Below are 20,782 nucleotides of genomic sequence, written 5' to 3' on the forward strand. Positions count from 1 at the left end.
TTGGAACACTGGAAGTCAGATACTCAAATAGGTCTCCTTGCCTAGTGATACATCCATCAATTCTGCCATTTCCAGTCTGAACCCTCAACCAAAACATACAGGCCAAGGAAGCACGGGTAAGAATAAGCTAGGACCTGCTGTACTTATCTGTCTCTCTCTCCAGACTGAATGTAATCTGAGGGCAGGAATCATGTATTGTTTGGTTTGTATGTTCTCCATAGGGAGAACACATAGTAGGTACTCCAAATTCCTAGAACAAATGGTTGAACTTAGGGATGGAAAGCAGTTGGACTTCCAACCTTACTACAGCAGCTAGGTAACCTACTTAGCATGGTAACTCTACCTAACACCCTAATTTTAGTTAACTTTAATTGGTGTGAAAAATCAATTTAGGGTGAGTCTTTAAGGTATGAAGAAAAGTTATTCTTGTGTTCAACTGATTCAGGCACAGCTATCATTATATTGAAAGCACCATTCCTCAGTGTCAGCTTACAACTATCTGGAAGAACAAAGTCCCAAAGCCTTAACACGGTCTGTGTAAGCAGCAAACAACATTTGACTTCTCAGTGTAGCATGATCATACCTTCCAGAAAGGAAACCCAGACCCAGAGAAATAATGAGTTATGGAAATGATTCTTTTAAATCTACTGCTCAGCTTGCTTTCACTAGCACAAAGAATTACAAAGGAAACTAGACAAACAGATCAACAGACACCATGCAAACACGTTAACTAGGCTTAGTGAAATCCTTAATAAAACAAACAAACAGGAGATAGCTAAATACCAGATAAATGCCTCTGGAATGAAGAAAACCTGGCCAACAATAGGTTGACCAGGTTGTAAATCTGACCTTGTAAATGAGAATACTTACTTGGAATAAGGCAATGATTCTTACCTTGACAAATAAACAGAACTCTTCAGTCTCTACAGATGGCATTTCAAGGGCCAGGTAACCACAGCAGAGTATCTACCTCATAAAGCCAAAGCTCTAAGGAAATGCAAATTTCTGGTCTAGTGTTTTTCCAGTCCTAGTGGTGTTTGGGAATCTTATAGTGTTGTTTTTTTTTTTTCCTTTTATCCTATGATTTTAAACAGTTTGCTACATATTTAAATATAACTTTTTAGTCTTGGACTCCAAGTTTGTCCAATGGGACAACAGCTCCACGTTTATAATGGAACTCAGTAGACAATTTGGTAAATTCATCTCACAAGCAATTTTTCAGCAATCTGTCCACTCTAAAAAGCAATATCCATCTCTTTATATACTGAAAGGTATCTGCGAACCCAGAATTTAACCCTGTGAGATACTCTCAATACTCTAACAAAGCCCCTTCTTCTTCCAGAAATGAATTCTCAAGCCACTCCCATAAAACCAGACATCAGCCCAACCCCCTTGTTTTACAGACAGGAAGACTGAGATCCCAGGGAGTAATAGGTAATTACAATTAACATGAGTTTGGCAAGCATCAAAGGCCCACTGAATGCTATTCCCCCCCAGTGGAACTGCACTGGGCATGTTGGGAGGATGGCCAGATTGGCACTTTAGTCAGTGGAGCACTCCAAATACATATGTCTGAGCCTAAGAAAACCTGAGTATTCAACCAAAAACTCCCGACCCCTACCCCAGCATGGAGAGCAGGGGGCAGTAGGCAGCCTGAACGGCTCGTTGGGGATGTAGACCAGAACCCAGAGATAATATCCCAACCTTCCTCCCCTCCTCCCAGGAGGCACAGCAGATTTATTCATATGGAGGCCATTATGAAGTGACAGAAAGACTGAGGAAAAAAGAAGGGCTGTAGAAACAGCCAGAAGACATAACTAGCAATACTTGGGCAGATGCCTGTCTCTAGTTATTCAATAATTATTCCTCATTAGAGAGGAACTTCCAATCCTTTTTCTGTACCCAGGGCTCACCCTTTGGCCCCCTGATTATTTTATGAAGCAACAGGGCCAGAGAAGGAAAGGGGCTTGGCCAAGCCCATACACTGAATTATTAGTAGCAGGGACCAGACCAACTATCCTCAGGCTCATGACTAGGCTCCCAGTTTATCCTACTGCCCCTTTCTCTCTAGTCCTGAGAGTCTGTGAGCTGCATCCATCATGGGTCTGAAACTTTCCTTACAGTACCCAGGGGTCAGTTGTAGGACAGCAAGCTAATATTACTACTGCCATCATCTCTCCTCCAGTTGTACATTTTATACATAAAGCTAAAACTGAATAAAACTAGGTTTTTAACAGACACTCATGTGAAAACCCTATCTCCACCCCGACATCCCTACTACTGCCTAAGGAAGAAAAGGGAGGAAGAGGAAGCGGGAGGGAAAAGAAAGGAAGAAAATACCTCTCCAAGAGATATACTGTCTGAATCATCATCTAGAATTATAAAATGTTATTGCTAGAAGGGACCCTGGGGGTCATCTAGTCATTATTTTTCATCATTATTCAAATGAATAAACCTGGCCCTTTGAGTAGGTGTAGACTTTTGCCACCTGAGGAAAAGACTGGCACACAGAGCAGAGTCTCCTGACTCCTGCCCATAATAAGAATCCTTCTTAGTCCCTCCCCATCCTGTCCCACCCCACTCTCTCCCCTCCACTACAGTACCTAAGCTGAGATCTGCTGCCCTTTTGAATGCAAGCTTCTCAAGCTATGTTTTATTCATCTTTGCTTTCTCAGTGCCTAGCAGAGTAAGCAGAGGTGAATTACAGAGGGACACTAGCACATGGGGAGAGCAATGCCAAAGAATGTTGTCTGGAGAAAACATAAGCTTTCCTTGACTTTAACATAAGCAGTCTTCAGAGCTGTGCAAGGTCTGGAATGTCTAGGTTCTAATTATTTCCTCCTTTCCAAAACTAGTGTCTACAACAGTTTAGCCAGGGATAGTTATCAAATTTGCTGTGCCATACTCTCCCTCACCCCTGTTTCCCCTCTCCTCCCCTTGGAGAACTATGATCAATAACTGGATGAAGGTAAATGAAAGCAGATGTAATAAGACCCTGCATGAGAAATCTTCCCCCCACCTTCTCCTGTGTCCTCACCTCAATAAACTGCATCCCCATCTATACAACTGCACCAGGTAGAAATCTAGAAGTGTTCCTTGATTTCTTCCTTACCCTCCACGCCAACAATCTTTGATAGTGTCTCACAACTTAATTCCATCTTCTTTTCTACACACACACACACACACACACACACACACACACACACCCTTCATTGGAAACACCATCACCTCTTACCTGCATTACTGCAAAAGCCTCCTAACTGGTCTCTTTGCCCATGGTGCTCTAGCCCTCCAATCCACTCCCCAAAGAGCCACTGATATCCTTCTAAAATGCATACAGGATCATGGTCCCCTCACCAAAATGAAGTCCAAACTCTTCAACCTGGGCAATAAGGGCCTTTCATGACTTGGCCTCTGCTCTGCCCACCTTGCCAGTCTCATCTTTTGCTACATCACCCATCTCATGCTTCATGCTCCACCCAGAAATCTTAAGAAACTTACTTAACCCCTCTGGGTTTGCTTCCTCACCTACAGAATGGGAATTATAACAGTATGTACCCCTCAAGATGGTTATGGAAAGAAATGAGTTAACACACATTAAATGCTTAAAATGGCATCTGGTAGATATAGTAAATGGCCAAAAGTCTCACCTATTACCACCACCATCTCTAGACTTGCTATTCCCTTCTGCCTAGAACAGTCTTACCTGTCTCCTCCTCAGCTCCCCAAATCTCCTCTTTTCCTAGCTTAGTCTTTTCTCTGAGGTCTAGGCCTAGCCAATTTCTCCAATGAACCACCCCACCCTGACCCTCCAAGGCTGGGTTAGTTCCATTCCTCCGTGCTCTCATGGTGCTTGTTCCTGTCACAACACTTCCCACGCTGCCTGTTTCCTTGCCTGTCTTCCCCCTGAGACACCCAAATTTCCAAGCTTAGTACAGTGCGGAGCAGATGTTTAATAACTGTTCTGTAAATGGAAAATTTTCCAATAATGTGGTGCCCAATGAAACAGAATCTCAACGGGTAGCCTATTCAAATGTTGGCTGGGTGGCTGGCTGGTCTACATGATTTTAAGTCCCTCAACTACAAGATTCTATCCAATAAACATTTCAATACACTCTGACCTTATTATCACACTCAGGGGTTTAAACTTTAATATGTAGGCAATGTTGGGCCATCAGATTTTTAAGGAAAGTGCAACATACTCAGATCTGTGTTTGTTGCCCTATTATCCATCTCTGGAACACCTCCCATCCCAACCCCCTGCTGGCATCATGACAAAATTCCAACTACACTTCACAAACATAAACACCACATCCCACCACCACACCACCCAAAACACACAAAGACACAGAAGTAGTCAAAACAAAGGGAATTTTGAAAGACTAAATGCAGCATTTAATCCCATCTTAACTACCTGCAAGCAATGAGGAGCCATAAATACCCTCTAGGAACCCAAAAGCTAATCGCTCTTGTGTGCCTTAATGGAAAGAGGAGGGCACAAAGAGGGAGCATTTCATAAAGATAATCCATTTAATCATCCTGAGTAGTTCTGATCCAAGCTGCTGTCACAGCACTGCTATTGTTGATCACTACAGTCCCATATGCCCAAACCCAGGACAGCCAGAAAGGAAGATGCAAACAAAGCAAGGGTGGGGAGTCCTCTGAGTTCTATTTCAAGAGCAGGAGTTCCCTTTGGAAGATACAGAAGGGGCAAAGGTGGGGGGGGGGGGAGGCTTAACCAGAGTGGTACAGCCAGGCCTAGGTTCTTGCTCTGGAGCTGCATGCCACACCTTACTGCAGATGAGAACTAATAATCATTTTGCATTTTCAGAGCACCTAGGGCTTAAGGGAGGCACTAAGAGTACCAGCTTTGCCAGTCACAAAAGGACAAATATTGTATGATTCCATTTACATGAAGTACCTAGAGTAGTCAAATTCACAAGGACAGAAAATAGAATGATGATTGCCAGGAGGGAGAGGAGAGGAAGTGTTTATACAGAGTTTCAGCTGAGGAAGATGAAAAAGTTCTAGACACGGATGGTAGTGATGGTTGCACAACGATGTGAATATATTTAACGCCACAGAACTGTACATTTAAAAATAGTTAAAATAGTAAATTTTATCTTACATGTATTTTTACAAAAAAATAAATTAAAAGCATACCAGCTTTAAAGTTATATTGTCTGCAGTTATCAATTACATGATCCTGAGCAAGTCATGTAACCTCTCTAATCCTGTTTCTTCTTCTGCAAAAGGAATTTAATAATATACCTAATTCATACAGTAGCTCTGAGGACTAAATGAGATACTCCATAGAAAGTCCTTAATCCAGTGACTGGTACATGGAAAGTACTTAATAAATGTTAGCCTACTACTACAATGCACTTTCATAGCCATTTTTTCATAGTCCCCACCCAACCCTGTGATAGTTTACAGATAAGGAAACTGAGGCTCAGAGAGCCACAATGAGTGACTGAGTTCATGATGCCACATCAAATGAAATCCTTTGTCCATGAGAGATGCCCTGTACTCACCACTTGTTAATCCAGTGATCTAAGTAAGGCAAGTGCCCTAACCTTGCTATGTCTTAATTCTCAATTAGAGTTGTAAAAAGGAGATATAAACCAAACTCTGAGAGTTCCCTCACAGAACTGGATGAGAAATGAAATCAGGTAACAGTTATAAAACAAAACTATAAACCATAAATAAAGTACTATAAAATAACAGTGGTGACTTATGAGAACTGGTACTCCTGTGCACAAAACCTGGCCTCCTTTTAATGCTGGGACTAAACAACTTCTTTGTGATTTCAAGTTACTTGGGATTCTTGGTCTTCAGACCTGAATAAGTAGTTTAGTGCCCTTTCAAAAGGTGGCAGAGTACAGTAGAAATAAAAATATTACTGCACTGGAAGTCAGAAGACTGGAATTCCAGTTGTGATTCTGTCACTAAAGCAGTCTGTGAATTTAGACAACTTACTTCCCCCTTCCAAGATTCAGTTAACAGGAAAGAGGGAAAAGGCAGATAAAAAAAGTTAGACCAGATAAGACCCCTTCCAGGTCCTACATACCACTACTTTTAAATCCAGAATCTTGGAAAGGGGAGAGTACAGCAGACCTCCAGACTCCAAAGAACTAAAGCACACATCAGGAGACATGGCAAGAGCTGGCCTAGGAACTCCCCTGCCTGATCTTTAGACACCAGGGATCAAACACACTGGAAAACTAGAACACTTACCAAAGTTAATTTTAGTTCACTTTTACCCCTCTGGGCCTTATCTGAAAATAAGAGAAATAAATCTCTATTTGAAGGCAGGGAGTTGAAGCAATTGACTTGAACCACTTTCTGCTCCCCCTCCCCCAACCAGGAGCTATAAATCTAAACCCTATAGAGAACAAGCAAGGTTTGGTGGGAGGAACAAGCCACAAAAAACAAAAAACGGATGAACCTCACTGCTTTAAATGACTTACACCTTCCCTGAGCCAAAACCCCAGGGAACTTCAGTTGTGCTTGAGATCTGGAGTCCTCTGCATCCATCAGCTTCTAACGGGCAAGGAATCAGGGAGAACGGAGTTAGTTAGGTATCCCAACTAACGATGTGACTCAAAATCGGTTCTGCACTAAGAGATTACACAAGTTCACACTAAGAAATAAATAACAGGTACCAGCACCACGGCTTCACACTTCTGTGGCTCCTACCTGTGATTTAGAACACATTACTTAACCTCTCTGCGCCTTGATTGCTGCTTTTGTAAATGGGGATAACCTCAGAAGGCCGTCGTGAGCATTCTATGAAATAAGGCTTGCGAAGTTCCTGAGTCAAGTCCATTAAATGTTACCTGTTGGCATTAAACACTTCTCGCACACATTAGTTTCCTCCCTGAATCCACAAACACCCTGCGAGGCGACATTCTTTCTCCCTGTTCACTGAAAGGCAAACTGAGGCTCGGCGGCGAAAAGGCTGCGTGAAGCGCGTAACACGGCCCCAGCTCGAGGGCCTGCTGTTGTTCCTCTATGAGCCCAAGGTGTGCAACAAGCCCAGGACCGGGAAAGGGGGGCCGAGGAGGCGCTCAGGCCAGTAGGGAGCGAGGCGGGACCAGTTTTGATCGCCTCCGGGAACCCGCAGACCCAGCCCGAGAGGGAGAGCCGGAAGAAACCCGGGGCCGAGGCCAGAGCCGGGACCCGGCCCGCCCGAGGCCTCCCCAGCGCGGCCTCCGCTCCCCCCTCCTCCCCTCGCCGGGCGGGGCGGGGCGCGAACACAAAAGACTCCAACTTCCGAGCGGGCGCGGGCCCACCCCGCCAACTCCCGGCCCAGGTCCGACCCGCGGGGAGGAGGCGGGCAAGGAACGCCAGGGCTGCCGGGACCCAGGGCGGCAGGCCCGGGTGGAGAGAAGGTGCGGGGGCAGGGTGCCGGGAGTTACTCCGGCTCCCGGGACTCCCCGAACGGCCGAAAAAAAGAGTTTCTAAAAATAGGCAGCGACCGGCGCGAAGAAGTGGGTGACCGAAAAGGAACAAGGAGCACCCCCTCCCCACACCTTTAAGGAGACGCCCGCGGCCCCCACTCACCCGCCCTGAGAGGTCTGGAGGAAGCCGCGCGGCGCGGAAGGAGGCGGTGCCGCCGCACTCGGGGGCGGAAGGGAGGGAGCGAGGGAGGGAGGAAGAAGGCGGCCCCGGCCGCAGCGTGAGGAACTGAATACACGCGCGGGAGTCGCTGCCGCCGCTACCGCCCCCTCAGCTTCTCTCTGCTCTGTCCACCCTGCGCCGAGCTGCTCGCGCACCCCGCCGCACTGACAGCGGCGCGAGCCCCGCAGTCGCCAGTCCTTCCTTTGGCCGGCACCACTGAGGCGTGCCGGGGTGGGGGTGTCCGGAGCGGCTTCCCTCAACTCGGCCCCGCCCGCCACTCCGGCCCTGGCCCCGCCACCCCCTGCCCCCGCCTCTGTCTCCAGAGACGGGCCTGGCGACTCAAGCGCGAGGAGTCCGCAGCCCCGCCGTGACACAGCCCGGCCCCCGAGGCGCAGGGGCTCTTCCTACCCCCTCAACCTAGCTTTGGAAAGGTCCAGAGATACGGCGGGGAGAAGAGGAAGGAGGGGTCGGGGAGGGGCCTGACAGGGAGGAAGGACTGAGGTGGGACCCTGAGGAGGCGGGGCTAGGGCGGGAAGAGAGACTGGTTTACACTGGAACCGAGCGTAAGGAGGGGTGGGTCTGAGAGAGTGATGATGCAGTGAAGAGAGGCGCGCGAGACAAGTATGGAAGACATTGGCGGCCTCGCAGAGCCGGGCTTGAAAGGAGGGGGTGTGGGCGGGGCTAAAGGGAGGCCTGCCCAGAGGAGGAGTCAAGGGTGGAGGGAGGCCCGGGCGAGGTTGGGGGAGGAGGGGCCCTTAACGGGGCGTGTTGGAGGCGGGGCTGAAGAGAAGCCCCAAACGGAGGAAAGACTGAAGCGGGACAGAAGGAGGCGGGCCCGGAAGCTGAGCCGGGAGGAGGGGGCCCAAAGGTGGCCACTCTGGGGAGGAGCCGGAAGGAGGCGTGACCCAAAGGGCGATGGGGTTCGGGAGGGGGCTGGAGGCGGGCGGGGCCTGGAGATGGGGCCCAAACTAGTTGGCGGTGGGCGGTGCCCGAGGGATGCGGAAGAGAAAAAGTGGGACGGAGCGCCAGGGCCTTTCCCTTTGAGGGGAACCTGGTGAGTAGAGAAGGCGAAGATCCACGCTGCCTTTTGGGAGTGGGCGGAGACGCCTCCGTGAGGGCGGGTCAGGGGAGGAGGTGCCACTTTCACCTAAAAGAAAAAGGTTAAATTCAAGCAGCTTTACCCTTTTGGGGTGCGAGAAATGTTTTATAATTTGATCTGGATCTGGATGTTTGTCCTCACTACTGAATAGAGTTCTCCTGTCGAGAACTCTCACCTAAATCAGTGTTCCAGCCTCCACGGAACAGCCGGAGCACACGAGGATGGTAAGCCCTTCAGTCCTCAGCTGTAGACTTCCCTGAACTCTAGGAAGACAAATTCTCCATGCATCGTCCGACCTGTGATTCTGTGATTGTATTTTTCACAGCACTTCCCCCAGAACCTGCCTAAGAGACTGGATTCCTGAGCACGAAGCAGAGTTTGAAAAGAATCCTGCCTGGCTCTGCCAGACCAGCAGTTATAGCTGCACTTGTGTTGTTTGATGACCTGTCGCTGCTTCAAAAGGAAGAAAAATCAAACTAGAGAGATGGTGACAACTGAGACCAAGGCCAGGAACGTTCTTCCCCCACCTGTTCTAACGCCTCAGGTCTCTGCTTAAATATCACCTCCTCAGAAAGGCCTTCCCTGAACACCCAGCTTAAAGATGTTCTCTGGTTTGACCTCTTGTTCATTTCCTTCATGGCATTTCTTAGTCTTGTCATTTACTGATCTGTTTATGTGTTTTTGCCCATGTTCCTCACTAGAAGGTAAGTTCTATGAGACCAGGAATCTTTGACTGTTGTGTACGGCACTGTGTAACCAGACTTAGTGTTCAATAAAAATTTGAGTGGATGAATGAGTCAGTCAACCAATTAATGAATCTGGCCCCGGGCTTCCCTGGTGGCGCAGTGGTTAAGAATCTGCCTGCCAATGCAAGGGACATGGGTTCGAGCCCTGGTCCGGGAAGATCCCACGTGCCGCGGAGCAACTAAGCCCGTGTGCCACAACTACTTAGCCTGCGCTCTAGAGCCCATGAGCCATACCTACTGAGCCCACAACTATTGAAGCCCGGGCGCCTAGAGCTCGTGCTTCGCAACAAGAGAGGCCACCGCAATGAGAAGCCCGTGCACCGCAACGAAGAGCAGACCCCGCTCACTGCAACTAGAGAAAGCCCGTGGGCCGCAACAAAGACCCAACGCAGCCATAAATAAATAAATAAATAAATCTATTAAAAAAAAAAATGAATCTGGCCCCTCCCAACCTCCTCTGCTCTGTTTCTGGCCACTCCTTGGCTCCTCACGTCCCTCTCTGTGTACCAGCCTTACCATGTTTGCTTGAATACACCACAATCTCTCAGCACCCTCTGACAAGGCACTTGGATTGCTCCTTCCCTTCTGCCTAGATGCCTCCTGTTCATCCTTCAACACTCAGCTCAAGAACCACCTCCTCTGAGAGGCCTTCTCTGACCTCCCGTCAGGCCCCCCCACGCCACCAGGAAAGTTGAAGCACTCATCCCTTCCTGTTCATGGCCTCAGTTATAAAACTTCCCTGTGCAGGTGACATCATCTTCCCTGCTGGCATCCTGCTGACACAGGATTATGTTCATGCCCTATAAGGTCCTGTGTGACCTGCCTCCTACTCTTCTTATCCCCTCTTATATTGCTCTCACCACCTCTCACTCTACTCCAGCCACATTGGCCTCCCTCCTGTTCTTCTGACATGCCAAGCATACGGCTAACCTTAGGGCCTTTGCATTTGCTCTTGTGCCTGCCTCAAATGCTTTCCTCCCAGGTATTGGCATGGCTCACTCCTCCTTCAGGTCTCTGCTCAAATGTCACTTCCTCAGGCCTCTCTGAGGAAGTGACCCACATTTAAAATAGCAATGCTCCACTCCTCTGCACTTCCTCACACACTTTCTTGTTGAATTTTTCTCCATAGCACTTATCGCCACCTGAAATATTACATGTTTATTGTCTCTCTCCCATCCCTACCTTCCACTACAGTGTGATCACCACAAAGATAGGATTTTGTCTGTTTTGCTCATTCCTCAGTACCCAAAACAGTGGGTCCTCATTTAATATTTGTTGAATGAATGGCTATGAATTCCACAAAGAAATGCTAGGAATACTCTGCATCGTCCAGAAGAATCCCTGAAGATTAGAGTGTAAAGGGAGATGTTTCTGAGGAAATGTGCTGGCAACACTAGCTAACGTGGAGCATTTACTAGTTGCCAGGCAATCTGCTAAGCGCTTTTCAAGCTGATTCCCACAGCAGCCCTATGAGGTAGGTACTATTATAATCCCTATTGTACAGAAGCTCTGGCACGGAGATTAACTTTCCCAAGGTCACACAGTTAATAAGTGGTGGGGTCCAACTTTAGAACCTGCATGCTGAATCACTATACTGTCCTACCTTCTAATTATTAAAGCTCTACCACTATTGGTCCAATAAAGGCAAAGAATGAGGATGAGACATCCTTTTGCCTTCTGAGCAGTGTAGTATAGGGTCTGGTGCCTAGAGTTGTGGCAGAATTTTTCCTTAGCCACCATATTAGTCAGGGTTCTCCAAAGAAACAGAACCAATAATATATATTTAGATATATAGAAGAGATTTATTACAGGAATTGGTTAACAGTTGTGTGGGCTTGAGAAGTTCCATGATCTACCGTCTGCAAGCTAGAGAATGAGGAAAGCCGATAGTATAATTCAGTCCAGGTCCAAAAGCCCAAGAACCAGGAGCACTGCTGTCCAATGTCCTGGGCAAGAGAAAGTGGATGTCTCAGCTCAAGCAAAGGAGTGAATTCACCCTTCCGTCTTTTGTTCTATTCAGGCTTCACCAGATTGGATGATGCCCAGCCACATTGCTTTTCTTTACTTAGTCTACCAATTCAGATGCTAATCTCTTCCAGAAACACCCTCAAAGACACACCCAGAAATGTTTTACCAGCTATCTGGGCTAAAGCCCATCAAGTTAACACATAAAATTAACCATCACGGCCACCATGAGGGAAGTCAGCTAGAGAACAAAGCCATCACATAGAGGAGGGTAGGACTGAGAAAATATTGCAGAAAAAATGAGCCAGAGACCTGATAAAGCCATACCTGAAGCTTGACCCACCTCTGGACTTTTCTATGGACCAATACCTCTTTAGAGTTTGAGTATTTTGAGTTGGGATTTTGTGTGTGTGTGTAATTTACAGTAAAAAGAGACCTCCTAACAAAAACAGATGAGTAGGGTTCAACAGGTGGAGGTATTAATGCCTCACATTTTTATGAGGTATTTGTTTACAGAATGCTGAAGGGGATTCCAGACAGAGGGAATAGCAAATATGAAGGCAGGAATGTAAGAGCTAAGTGTTTCTGCAGTGCAAGGTATGAGTTGAGTTGAGAAAGATGAGATATAAAAGGTAGGGTAGAACTAGTATCTGGAGGAACTGGTTTCTCCACTCAACTTCGTAGATGGTGGGAATCATTGAAAGGTTCTGAGCAGAAGTTGCTTTGAAATGATAAAGTGTCAAGGTTGGAAGAACCTTTAAAAGCAATCTGGTTCAACTCTAGGATCTGTTTTTGTCTGCATTTCATGGATGAGGAAATGTAACAGGCCAATATCTCACAAATGGTAGGTGAAGGAGCAAGGATTTGAACCCAGGGCCATCTGAGCCCCAACACATGCTATCAGTGACCTCCTCTGTCCACCACTGGAATTAATTCTGCCTTCTGAGCTCACCCTGAATGGGCAAGTCCTTTTTCAGGGATTTGACAATGATATTTGTAGAGCTACCCAGATGAGGATTAAGAAGATGGATTCAGGGGAGAGAAGAGTAGAGGGACCCAACAGGTGTCTTCACTGGAGGCAAAGAAAAAAGGAGATGAGGAAAGCAGGTGAATGAAGAGGAGGGAGCAGACAACAGAGAGGTGATGGGGAGAATCAGCAGGATCTGAAGAAGGAGCAGATGGAGATGGAGGGATGTAAGAAGGAAGAATTCATTAAGGAAGATACAGGCTTGTCATTAGAACAGGGATTGCAAAATCAGATACCAACAGAGCCAAGTAAGTACCATAAATGAGCAAAGTGGGTCAGGTATAAGACAGTAGGGAGTCATGGGGTCTGCAGCAAGCTGGGAGTTCATGTTCCTTCTAAAGAAGGCACCTACTGCTCATGTGAGAGTATGGGCTCCCAGTGTGGGCAACTGCCAGGTCTGAGAAGAAAAATAAGCTCTAAATTCAAATTCTTATACAAAAATCTTCTTGTTTTTAAATGCTGGGAACTAATTCAAATTTTAAAAAGAAAAAAAACACTGTGCTGGCCAAAAGACACACATCTTAAGGCTGGGTTTGGCCTGTGGGCTGCCAGTTCATGCCTTCTAATCAGTTTGGATCCAAACTCCTGTTCACTGCTTAACAACACTCTGTGCTCTCGAGCAAGTTACTTCACCTTTCAAGTCCCAGGTTCTTTTTTATTTCCCCTGATTTAATTTTTTTTAATTTTATTGAAACATAGTTGATTTACAATGTTGTGTTAATTTCTGCTGTACAGCAAAGTAATTCAGTTATACATATTTATTCTTTTTCATATTCTTTTCCATTATGGTCTGTCACAGAATATTGAATATATTTCCCTGTGCTATACAGTAGGACCTTGTTTATCCATCCTATATATAATAGTTTGCAACTGCTAGTCCCAAACTCCCAATCTTTCCCTCTCCCACTCCTCTCCCCCTTGGCAACCACAAGTCTGTTCTCTATATCTGTGAGTCTGTTTCTGTTTCATAGATATGTTCATTTATGTCATATTTTAGATTCTATATATAAATGATATCATATGGTATTTGTCTTTCTCTTTATGACTTCACTTAGTATGATAATCTCTAGGTCCATCCATATTGCTGCAAATGGCATTATTTCATTCTTTTTTATGGTTGAGTAACATTCCATTATATATGTGTGTGTGTGTGTGTGTGTGTGTGTGTCCCACATCTTCTTTATCCATTCATCTGTCAATGGACATTTAGTTTGTTTCCATGCCTTGGCTATTGTGAATAGTGCTGCTATGAACACAGGGGTGCATGTATCTTTTCAAACTATAGTTTTGTCTGGATATATGCCCTGGAGTGAGATTGCTGGACCGTATGGCAACTTTATTTTTAGTTTTTTGAGGAACCTCCATACTGTTTTCCATAGTGGCTGCACCAATAAGTCCCAGGGTCTTATCTGAGCCCACATCATAGGGTTGCTGTAGGATTTTTTAATTTATTTTTTAAATATTTTACTTGTTTATTTATTTATATGGCTGCACCGGGTCTTAGTTGTGGCACGTGGGATCTTCGTTGCGGCGTGCAGGGTCTTTAGCTGCAGCATGCGGGATCTAGTTCCCCGACCAGTGATCAAACCTGGGTGCCCTGCATTGGGAGCGTGGAGTCTTAACCACTGGACCACCAGGGAAGTCCTAAGGGCTTTTTATTTATTTGTTTGTTTATTAATTAACAGTAAAGATTTTTTTTAATTTATTTTATTTATTTTTGGCTGTGTTGGGTCTTTGTTGCTGCGCGTGGGCTTTCTCTAGTTGTGGCAGGAGGGGGCTACTCTTCATTGCAGTGTGCGGGCTTCTCATTGCAGTGGCTTCTCTTGTAGCAGAGCACGGGCTCTAGGCACGTGGGCTTCAGTAGTTGCGGCTTGTAGGCTCAGTAGTTGTGGTGCACGGGCTTAGTTGCTCTGCAGCATGTGGGATATTCCCAGACCAGGGCTCAAACCCATGTCCCCTGTATTGGCAGGCAGATTCTTAACCACTGCACCACCAGGGAAGCCCCAGGACTTTTTAAAATAAGACAAATATATGTAGAGCACTTAGCATTCAGTGCCTGACATAGAGCAAAACACTCAGAATGGTTTTATCATCAGTGTGAAAGTTATTCTTTCTCCTATAACCCATAAACTCATGAACTATTAGAAAAGAAAATGTCCCCAAAGACATCTCATCCAGGGGTTTTAAACCTGTTAAGCTACAGAGACCTCTTTTAAGGCAGACCTTTCACAGAAAGGCAATGTATAATCGGATGGGGGAGAGGAGTGGCTTTGTTTGAAGGGAGGGAGGGGAACCCAGAGTCCTGCCTACTAGGCTTCCCCACCCCAGCCACAAACCACCCTCAAACAGTGGTCCCTCCACAGGGTGTTGCAGAGCACGGCTTTGAGAATCACCATTCTATTCCAGGTGATAAGGAAACAGATAGGAAACTGAGGCTCGGAAAGGTACAGAGATTTGCCTAAGGTTCAGTGACAGGGAGGGATTCCTGCTTCCCAAGCTAATGCACTTCCCAACTGGAATGACACACCCTCCTTCCTGTCCACCTGCTTGAGAATAAACCCTCTTTTGGCCCCTCCCTGACTGGGGTGAGGAGTAGCCCCACTAGCATTGCCCCAGAGCCCCAGGGTATAGCCAGGGTTCTCAGTTGCAAAGTGAAAAAAAAAAAAAAAAAAAAAAAAAAAACCCTAAAAAGCTCAGGCTAACAGAAACAGAAAAGGAATTTATTAAAAGGGTATTGGGGAGCTCCCAGAACTGATGGGAAGGCTGGACAACCAGGCTCAGAGAATTGAAATGACAGGATCAGGGACTTGGATGTTGCTAGGACTCTTTTTCCTCAGTCCTTGTCTTTCATTCTCTGTGTGTGAGCTTTTCCCCTCAAGGCTGGACACGTGGCTGCAGCAACTCTCAGCACTCAACAACTCTCAGCTGCTCCACTAGTGAGACGGAGGCTTTCTGCTTCTAGTCTTGACAGAACTTTAAGCCTTCCTTAAGGGAAAGACTTAGATTGGTCCAACAGGAGTAGGTGCTCATCCCTAGACCAGTTATCCATGGGTGCGGGGCCAGGTACTGTGACCGGCCCACCTTGAGCCGGGTGCCTACTCTTTAACCAATTATTGTGAATAGAGAGGTTGGGTGAATAAGTAGATGGCAGTGCCTATTGGAACCATATGGCCAGAGAAGGGGAAGGAGAATTTCTCTCCTCCAAGAAGCCTATCTTATCTCCCTTGCCACACACATTTGCAATTAGCTAAGTATAAATGAAATGCTTCACTCTCCAAGATTTGTTGCCCTTGGTTTATAACTATTAAAGCATGCATCCAGCTCAGCTAGAATATGGAAGCCTGTCTTGTCCACTTTTGTAGCCTTCCAGCACAGTCAAACAAGAAGCTCCCATGAGTGCTCTCAGGTTAGACTGGATTGAGCTGGCCTTTGGAGACATTTAGTCCAACTTGCCCATTTTACAGATAGAGAAGTAGGCCTAGAGAGGGGAACTCACACATCACATACGCTGAAAGCAGGAGAGTTGCAGAACTAGGGCTAGAGCCTTCTCCACTTCTACTCCAGGGCAGGTTCAATTCTGTGTTTAACATTTGGATGCACCTGTTGGCAAGTCTTAGGAACCTGGAGCTCCCAAGTGTTCGGTCATTGGTGACATCAGAGCCAGAAATCAAATGATCTGGCCTTAGTTCCAACCCCAAACCTGTCTCTTACTGGACAAACTCCTGAAGCTAAGCCCCAAATTGCACCTCTGTAAAGTGGGCATAAGTTATGTTTACCTTGACAGTTGCTGGGAAGACTAGAAATAATGTGTATAGTATCCCCTGACACATAGAAGTTCCTCAAGAAATGGTAATGTCTTCTAATGATTGTTATTGATGATAAAGAAGATGAAAAACAAGAGCCCTGACTTCTCAAAGGGAAGAGAATCATTCCTGAGGTTGGTCTCTTGCAAAACATGAATCCATATCTTCTCTATCCCAAACAAATTCCCTTTAGCAGGGAACAAAGGAAATCCCTTTGTTAAGAAGGAAGGAAAGAAGAGAAGGAAGAAGAGTTGGCAGACTGTGATTGTCTCTGCCTCTCTATGAACCTTGCTCTGCTTCCCCTACTCCAAACTGCTCCACCCCACTGCCATGCTGAATTCAGGTCACACTCACACTAGTGTGAGACCACCAGCTTTGTGGCAGAATTAGGGGATCCCCATGATAGTAGATAGCAAGCTTGGAGCACCTGCTCCTGGCATTCTAGGTTATGGGGGAAGCTCTCATATGTCAATGCAAGGCTGTGTGTGTCACATTTCTCACCGGCTCAGCCCTCAGAGCATTGTCTCTCCTCTCTACCTGACTACTAGGTCTCCAAATTAGTTTTTTTTTTATCAAACGACAGGCTGGCATCTTTAAAGTATGGCCTTCATTAAGTAGGGAGAAAATCATTCCACACCTTCCCTCCCAATGCATCCCTCACCAGGGCCTTCCAGTCTCCTAACAAGAGGGGACACCTCCCCCCACTTCCCAGTGAACTTCTCTCCACCCCCCACCCCCACACATTGCATCCATAAGAAGCAACACCAAGATCAGATGCTGCCGCATTAATTGAAATTGACATTAAGGGCTCGCTTGCTCAAGCAGAAGCACATTAGAAGAAATATAAACAAGGAAAGCTTTGCGTCTGTGGCACCTGTTCTAATGAGAAAAACCATCTCTAGAGCATCTTATTCAAAAAGGATTGAGTGCCCAGGAAATAACAGATACGCAAGGGCTTCCACCCCCAATATTCAGAAGAATCACATACAATTCCTGAGATTTTTCAATCTATCTCGCTTCTGTCCTGGCCTCCCAGATGCATTTCTGCAATTGTCCAGCACATTCCCCTTTATGTTCTCCATCTGCTTCTCCAAATCCACTTCTCCATATTTTAACAGTTCTCAGTCAGATGTTTTTTTTGCTGTTGTACCTCAAGAGTTCTTGACCATGTGGCCCAAAAACTTAGCTTTGGATCCAATCAGGAGACCCTAAGACTAAAAGAGTCCTAGCTGGAATAGAGAGGAAGATGCACAATTATGCAGGTTTCTGCATAAAGAACATAAAATTGTTCTTCAAATTGTGTTCTAAGTGATACATCATGTTTTTAAAGGGTGTTAATGGGTGGTTGTCGGTTACAGATACTGTTTCTGCCTGCACAGTATCATGTCCCCATCTTATTGACAGCAGTTCCCGACTTTCCTATGAACCTCCACTCCCATTCTTGGTCCAGCCCATAAAGAGTGTGGATGCCAAAGTTAGACTGCCTGAGTTTGAATCCTATCTCTGCCTTTTACTAGCTGTGTGACCAGGGCAAGTTCCTTAACCTCTCTATGCCTCATATAAGTAATATGGGGAATTGTCAAAGTTAGTAGAAGGAAAGAAATCATAAAGATCAGAGCAAAAATAAATGAAATAGAAACAAAGAAAACAATAGCAAAGAGCAATAAAACTAAAAGCTGGTTCTTTGAGAAGATAAACAAAATTGATAAACCTTTAGCCAGACTCATCAAGAAAAAGAGGGAGAGGACTCAAATCAATAAAATTAGAAATGAAAAAGGAGAAGTTACAACAGACACTGCAGAAATACAAAGCATCCTAAGAGACTACTACAAGCAAGTCTATGCTAATAAAATGGACAACCTGGAAGAAATGAACAAATTCCTAGAAAGGTATAACCTTCCAAGACTGAACCAGGAAGAAATAGAAAATATGAACAGACCAATCACAAGTAATGAAATTGAAACTGTGATTAAAAATCTTCCAACAAACAAAAGTCCAGGACCAGATGGCTTCACAGGTGAATTCTATCAAACATTTAGAGAAGAGCTAACACCCATCCTTCTCAAACTCCTCTAAAAAATTGCAGAAGAAGAAACACTCCCAAACTCATTCTATGAGGCCATCATCACCCCGATACCAAAACCAGACAAAGATACTACAAAAAAAGAAAATTACACACCAGTATCATTGATGAATATAGATGCAAAAATCCTCAACAAAATACTAGCAAACAGAATCCAACAACACATTAAAAGGATCATACACCATGATCAAGTGGGATTTATCCCAGGGATGCAAGGATTCTTCAGTATATGCAAGTCAACCAATGTGATATACCATATTAACAAATTGAAGAATAAAAACCATATGATCATCTCAACAGATGCAGAAAAAGCTTTTGACAAAATTCAACACCCATTTATGATAAAAACTCTCCAGAAAGTGGGCATAGAGGGAACCTACCTCAACATAATAAAGGCCATATATGACAAACCCACAGCAAACATCATTCTCAATGGTGAAACACTGAAAGCATTTCCTCTAAGGTCAGGAACAAGACAAGGATGTCCACCTCACCACTATTAGTCAACATAGTTTTGGAAGTCCTAGCCACAGTAATCAGAGAAGAAAAAGAAATAAAAGGAATACAAATTGGAAAAGAAGAAGTAAAACTGTCACTGTTTGCAGATGACATGATACTATACATAGAGAATCCTAAAGATGCCACCAGAAAACTACTAGAGCTAATCAATGAATTTGGTAAAGTTGCAGGATACAAAATTAATGCACAGAAATCTCTTGCATTCCTATACACTAACAACAAAAGATCAGAAAGAGAAATTAAGGAAACAATCCCATTCACCACTGCAACAAAAAGAATAAAACACCTAGGAATAAATCTCCCTAAGGAGGTAAAAGACCTGTACTCAGAAAACAATAAGGCACTGATGAAAGAAGTTAAAGATGACACAAACAGATGGAGAGATATACTATGTTCTTGGATTGGAAGAATCAATATTGTGAAAATGACTACACTACCCAAAGCAATCTACAGATTCAATTCAATCCCTATCAAATTACCAGTGGCATTTTTAACAGAACTAGAACAAAAAAACCTTAAAATTTGTATGGAGACACAAAAGACCCCAAATAGCCGAAGCAGGCTTCAGGGGAAAAAAACAGAGCTGGAGGAATCAGACTCCCTGACTTCAGACTATACTACAAAGCTACAGTAATCAAGACAATAATGGTACTGGCACAAAAACAGAAATACAGATCAATGGAACAGGATAGAAAGCCCAGAGATAAACCCACACACCTATGGTCAACTAATCTATGACAAAGGAGGCAAGGATATACAATGGAGAAAAGACAGTCTCTTCAATAAGTGGTGCTGGGAAAACTGGACAGCTACATGCAAAAGAATGAAATTGGAACACTCCCTAACACCATACACAAAAATAAAATCAAAATGGATTAGAGACATAATGTAAGACCGGACACTATAAAACTCTTAGAGGAAAATATAGGAAGAACACTCTTTGACATAAATCACAGCAAGATCTTTTTTGATCCACCTCCTAGAGTAATGGAAATAAAAACAAAAATAAACAAATGGGACCTAATGAAACTTAAAAGCTTTTGCAAAGCAAAGGAAACTACAAACAAAACAAAAAGAAAACCCTCAGAACGGGAGAAAATATTTGCAAATGAATCAACAGACAAAGGATTAATCTCCAAAATATATAAACAGCTCATGCAGCTCAATATTTAAAAAAAACAAACAACCCAATCCAAAAATGAGCAGAAGACCTAAATAGACATTTCTCCAAAGAAGACATACAGATGGCCAAGAAGCACATGAAAAGCTGCTTAACATCACTAATTATTAGAGACATGCAAATCAAAACTACAATGAGGTGTCACCTCCCACCAGTTAGAATGGCCATCATCAGAAAAATCTACAAACAACAAATGCTGGAGAGGGTGTGGAGAAAAAAGAACCCTCTTGCTCTGTTGGTGGGAATGTAAATTGATACAGCCACTATGGAGAACACTATGGAGGTTCCTTAGACAACTAAAAATAGAATTACCATGTGACCCAGCAATCCCACTATTGGGCATATACCCAGAGAAAACCATAATTCAAAAGGACACATGCACCCCAATGTTCATTGCAGCACTATTTACCATAGCCAGGTCATGGAAGCAACCTAAATGCCCATCAACAGACGAATTGATAAAGAAGATGTGGTACATATATACAATGGAATATTACTCAGCCAAAAAAAGGAATGGAATTGGGTCATCTGTAGAGACATGGATGGATCTAGAGGCTGTCTAGAGTGAAGTAAGTCAGAAAGAGAAAAACAAATATCATATATTAACGCATATATGTGAAACCTAGAAAAATGGTACAGATAAACTGGTTTGCAGGTCAGAAATAGAGACACAGATGTAGAGAACAAATGTATGGACACCAAGAGGGGAAAGCGGTGTGGGGTGGGATTGGTGCTGT

The 20,782-nt window shown here is 44.8% G+C and overlaps 1 protein-coding gene across 14 annotated transcripts in view; it reads right to left on the minus strand.

Annotated features, from left to right (window-relative positions):
- RALY (RALY heterogeneous nuclear ribonucleoprotein) overlaps positions 1-8,030 on the minus strand; it is a 79,952-nt gene extending 71,922 nt beyond the window's left edge. For 2 of the 14 annotated variants that reach the window (XM_027078571.1, XM_027078568.1), the window contains exon 1: positions 7,567-8,030. The gene's annotated coding sequence lies outside the window, so the exon portion shown is untranslated. Of the gene's footprint in view, positions 1-6,470; positions 7,540-7,566 lie in introns of those variants that run through there. The other 12 variants (XM_027078570.1, XM_027078566.1, XM_027078569.1 and 9 more) reach the window with 12 other exon arrangements.
- Positions 8,031-20,782: the final 12,752 nt, after the last annotated feature.

Source organism: Aethalodelphis obliquidens, unplaced genomic scaffold (genome assembly GCF_003676395.1).
Source record: "Aethalodelphis obliquidens isolate GAN/ISIS:26980383/991018 unplaced genomic scaffold, ASM367639v1 scaffold42, whole genome shotgun sequence".
NCBI classification, from domain to species: domain Eukaryota; kingdom Metazoa; phylum Chordata; class Mammalia; order Artiodactyla; family Delphinidae; genus Aethalodelphis; species Aethalodelphis obliquidens.